The sequence below is a fragment of the Octodon degus genome, unplaced genomic scaffold, assembly GCF_000260255.1.
Source record: "Octodon degus isolate 3935 unplaced genomic scaffold, OctDeg1.0 scaffold00099, whole genome shotgun sequence".
NCBI classification, from domain to species: Eukaryota; Metazoa; Chordata; class Mammalia; order Rodentia; family Octodontidae; genus Octodon; species Octodon degus.
Window position 1 is genome coordinate 5526412 of NW_004524675.1, and position 5333 is coordinate 5531744.

The 5333-nt window shown below is 35.8% G+C and overlaps 1 pseudogene; it reads left to right on the forward strand.

Moving 5' to 3' along the window:
• The window catches only part of LOC101571253, a 124225-nt pseudogene extending 119349 nt beyond the window's left edge, over positions 1–4876 (forward strand).
• The last annotated feature ends 457 nt before the right edge of the window (positions 4877–5333 follow it).

Consider the following 5333-nt stretch of genomic DNA (forward strand, 5'->3'; position numbering starts at 1 on the left):
GGGGCTGGCTGGCATGTGGTGCTGGGGGATTGAACCGCGGTCCCCGATGCTTTGCTAAGCTTGTTCTAAGTAGGTGCTTTAGACCACTGAGCCATCTCTCCAGCCCCTGGTGATTAATTTGTATCTACTTTTTTTGTTCAGTTTTGTCAGAGAAGGGTATTCCATTGTCATTTAAATATTGTAGGTGCTTGAATTCAGCAAAATATTCCAATATAGTCCAGTAGTCCATAAAAGTGATGGGTTTTCCATGGGACTGGCAATGACAGAAGCTGTTGACTTGAGTCTTTTGCAGCTCAGCATATTAATATGGCTTTATATTTTATACTTCGTTTTTTTACTTTTCTGCTGGGTGGTTAAGACCAAGATAAAGCAAGTCCTATATAAAAAGACATGTAACTTTTTTTATCTGACAAGGTCAGTCAAATACCCTCAGGATTCATCCTGAAATCCTGTACCACAATTTGTAGATCCTTTGTCAGTGTCAGCCATGTGGATGAGTCACAGCCATTGCTTGACCACTTTGCTCTTTGTGAAAGCCTGAGAGAATGTTTTCTCTCCAGGTGGCTCTCCTTGGGTATACTCTCCATCATTGATCACTTTCCTCTGTGGCTCCATAATTTCCTTGATTCGAAAATTTGGGACACAACTGAGTTACATAATTTTACAGTACAGGCTCTCCTATGTCCTGAGTCCTCACTGACCTTGAAAGGCTAGGGCCAAAATGTTGGCTGTCCTTGCAGCCCTAATTCTCTAATTTTTGGTCTGCATACTTAGGTTGTCAACTCTCCAGAAGAGAAGCTTATTATTATTACCCTACAACATAGGCATTTGAACTTAACCTCACTGTCTGTCTGAATATCAAACATCTTAAACATAACATGGAACAGGTATTTTCCATCAAGCGTTTATATGTTAAACATTAAGTCCCTACAGAATGTGAAGAAAAAAATTAAAAAGTGAAAATATTAAAAAAGAATAAATAATTACATATTTTACACAGAAACTTAGAAATCTAAACATATATAGCATTGTAGCAGGGCAATCTTATGACATTTTTTTCTTGTCTCTTGTTTCCATTTATTGCCCTTTTTAAAAAACAAACATTTACTTCAGAGACAGTACGGCAGTAATTGGTATGATATGACAAGCAGTATGTATTTAGAAGACCAGAATGACAGGCATTCCAAGCATGATCTTAGTATTACACATTGAAATCTTCAGTGCAGTTGCTTAGTAAACAGGTATCAGTATAGTTAGTCAGGGTGAGAAACCTACCAATTAACTGCTAATTTCAAAAACCTGCTGAAGATTCTCAGGATCATTGCCTTAACTGTCTTGTGCATATAAATGTATGGATTTGCCCCTGTCATGTTTCCTAGCTTTTCTCCTTGCCCTCTCTTCATTGTCTAAACTTTAAGTTCTCACTTTCCTTTTAACTGTGTTATACCTTTCTATTTGCATTTTTTGAGTTCTTACAATAGGGAGACTATATTACATTTGCACATGTGGGTCTGGTTTACTTCACTTATGAATATATCTTCAAGTGGCATCCACTTAAATATAAAGGCTTTGAGTTTATCATTCTTTATAGCGGAGTAATACTCCATTGTATAAAAATACCACATCTTTTTCACCCATTTTTCAGGTGACAGGCATCTTGATTGTTTCCAAGATTTGGCTATCACAAATTGTGGTGCTATAAACATAGGTACACATATATCACTATGATATGACATTTTCAGTTTCTCTGGGAAAATTTCCAGTAGGAGGATAGCTGGTTTGAATGGGATTTCCAGTCCTTGTGTTTTAAGGAGTCTCCATACTGATTTCCATAATGGTGGCATTAGTCTACATTCCCACCAGCAGTGGAGAAGGGTTCCTTTTTCCCCACAGCCTCTCCAACAGTTGCTGTAGGGTGATTTCTTGATGATAGCCACTCTTTCTCGGGTGATATGGTATATTAGTATTGGTTTAATTTGCATTTCACTGATGGCTAGTGATGTGGAACATTTTTCATGTATTTATTCGCTTCTTTAATTTTGTCCTCAGAGAAGTGTGTGTTAATTTCAGATGCCCATTTCTGGTTTGGGTCTTTAAATTTTGGGGCCCTAGCATTTTTTAGTTCTTTATAAATTCTAGAGAGCAGACCTTTGTCTGAGTACTTATTAGTTAATATTTTTTCCCAATTTGTGGGTTATCTTTTCACTTTGTTGGTAATTTCTTTTGGCATGCAAGAATTTCTCAATAATAGGAGGTTCCAGTTGTTAATTCTTTCAAGTATCAACCATGTTATTTGATTTTTGTTCATGAACTCTTTGACTATCCCTATGTCTTCAAGAGTTCCTCTTCCAGGAGATTTATTGTTTCTGTTTTAATGTTTATATCTTTAATCCATTTTGACTTTAGTTTAGTGCATGGTGATAGACGGGTCAAGTTTTCATTCTCGGCATGTAGAGAGCCAGTTTTTCCTGCACCATTTGTTAAAGAGGCTATCTTTCTTCCAGTAACTGTTTGGCCTCTTTGTTGAAGAAAAGGTGGTTGTGAATGTTTGTAGAAGGTTCTGCAACTTCTAATCTATTCCACTGATCCTCATGTCTATTTTTGTTGCCGGTACCATGCTGATTTAAACACAGTAGCTTTGTAGTATAATTTCAAGTCAGGAATTGTAATGGCTCCTGGCTTTTCTTTGTTGCCCAGGATTACCTTTGCTATTCTAGGTCTTTTCAGGTTTCAAGTGAATTTTAGGAACAATTTCTCTAAGTCTGTGAGGTGTGTTGGTGGTAGTTTGATATGGATTGCATTAAATTGGTACAGCAATTTTTGGATTATGTTCATCTTGACGATATTGGTCCTTCCTACCCATGAGCAGGGAATATCTTTCCATTTTTTGAAGCCCTCTATGATCTCTTTCTTTAGAATACTGTAATTTTATTTGAAAAATGCTTTGACTTCTTTGGTTAGATTAATTCCAAGGTATATCGTTTTCTGCAGTGCTACTGTGAAAGGTATTGTTTCTCTAATTTTCCTCTCAGTGCATTTCTTATTTGTGTAGAGGATTATTAATTATTTATTTATTTATTTATTTATTTTTGCGGGACCAGGGATTGAACTCAGGACCTTGTGCTTGCCAGGCAAGTGCTTATTCTACTGAGCTATCTCCCCAGCCCCTATTATTTATTTTTTGATATTGACTTTGTATCCTGTTATTCTACTGAATTTGTGTGTCTATTGGAGTAACTTCTTGGTGTAGTTTTTTGGGTCTTTCAAGTGAAGTATCATATCATCTGAAAATAATGATGGTCTAACTTCTTCTTCACCTATTTTTATTCCTTTTATTTCTCTCTCTTGTCTAATGGCTGTAACTAATGACTCCAGAACTATATTGAATGGGAGTGGCGATAGAGGAACCTCCTTGTCTTGTTCTAGATCTGAGAGTAAAAGATTTTAGTTTTCCCCATTTATAATTATGTTAGCCATTGGGTTGACCCACACAATTTAATGGAGGAGAGTTTAATTTGGCTTGCAGTTTGAGGGATTTCAGTCTATGGTTGGCTGATTCCTAGGCAGAAAAATCATGATAGAAGATCACAGTGTACCAAAGGTGACTAGTGCATCACATGCAGGAAGTAGAATAAAGGAACAATGCCAGAGTGGGAGAGGCCAAAGACTATATGGTCCCTAAGCTCGTGTCTCTAATATCCATCAAAAACTAAGAGGGATGCTATATCAACTCCCTCAGAAGCCTCCTGGCCAAGTTGACACAATCAACTTAATTGTTACAACTGGTTTGGCATTTCTACCTAAATTGATAATTTCTGTCTAAATTGAGGTGTTTAGACCATTTACATTTGATAAATATCGAAATGGTTGACCTGGATATTTGATCTTTGACTCATCTATTCTTTATTTCTATTTTTCTCTTTCTTTTGTAGATTATCATTTGACTTTATTTTATATAACATTTAGTATTTCAGCTAAAATTTCTTTATCTTTTATTGCAGAAGTAACATTAGGGCTTATAGTACATGCCTTCAACTTTTTTTTCATAATTTTATTGATAAACAGATAGCAATGAGACAGTTTCAAATCAAATTGGTAGGACAGTTTCAATAACTAACACACTGCAAATATTCTTATTAGTGATTAATTGCTGTACAAGATGCGGACTTGAGATCCTATTTACAAACACCATTAGAACAAATCATTCTGTTCATTAAGAGAATGTAACTATATATCTGTCCTAACCACTTTGAATACACAGATACAAAATGGACATTCATCTGTATACCCCTTTTTTTCTAAGTTCCGTTATTTGAATATTATAGGTGTGTAAACTCAGCAAAATATTCTAAAAGAGTCCAGTAGCCCATAATAGCATTGGGTCTTCTGCTTCACTGGCAATGTCAGAAATTGTTGACCTGAGTCCCCCACAGCTCAACATAACAGCATGGCTTTACTTCCTATATTTCGTCTTCATACTTTTCTACTGGATGGTTAAGACCAAGGTAAAGCAGGACCTATGCAACAAGAATTGTAGCTTTTGGGTCTGAGAAGGTCAGTGAAATCCCCTCAGGATTTATCCTGAGATCCTGTACCTCAGATTGTAGAACCTTTGTCAGTGTCAGCCATGTGGATGAGTCACGGCCATTGCTTGGCCAATGTGCTCTCTGTGAAAGCCTGAGACGTCTTCAACATTTTAGTCTACCTAGAAGTGATATACCACTTTATGTATGGTATGTGTATCTTAACTTGTTTCTTTTAAACAGTTATTAAATTAGCCACATTAATGGTAGAATTTATGATTCCAGAACTTCTGAAGGCTGAGAAAGAAGGATTTCAAGTTCAAGTCCAGCTTTGCCAATTAGTGACTTCATGAGATCCTTACTCAAAAACAAAAACAAAAACAAAACAAAAAACAAGGCCCTTGAGTCCTATGGATGTAGCTCAGTGTAAAGGCCCTGGGTCCTGGGTTCAATCCCCAGTACTGAAAAAAATAAAAAAGAATTTCTGATAGTTTAGTTTTCATGCAATTATTCTTCATTTACGCCTGCCTTTTTTCAATCTATAACTTTTGTAATATTTATGTAATATTTTCTTTATTTTATTTTTTGAGAAGTACAAAATAATGATAATAAAAATGAGAAATGATACAGAATATATATTCTTTTCTTTATTTTTTATTTAATGAATTTATTTATTTGCAGTACCAGAGATTGAACACAGGACCCTACGCTTGCCAGGCAAGCACTTATTCTACTGAATTCTATCTCCTCAGGCCCTCTTTTCTTTATTTTTGAAGATCCTAAACATAACTTAAGCTAAAATTATTTGGA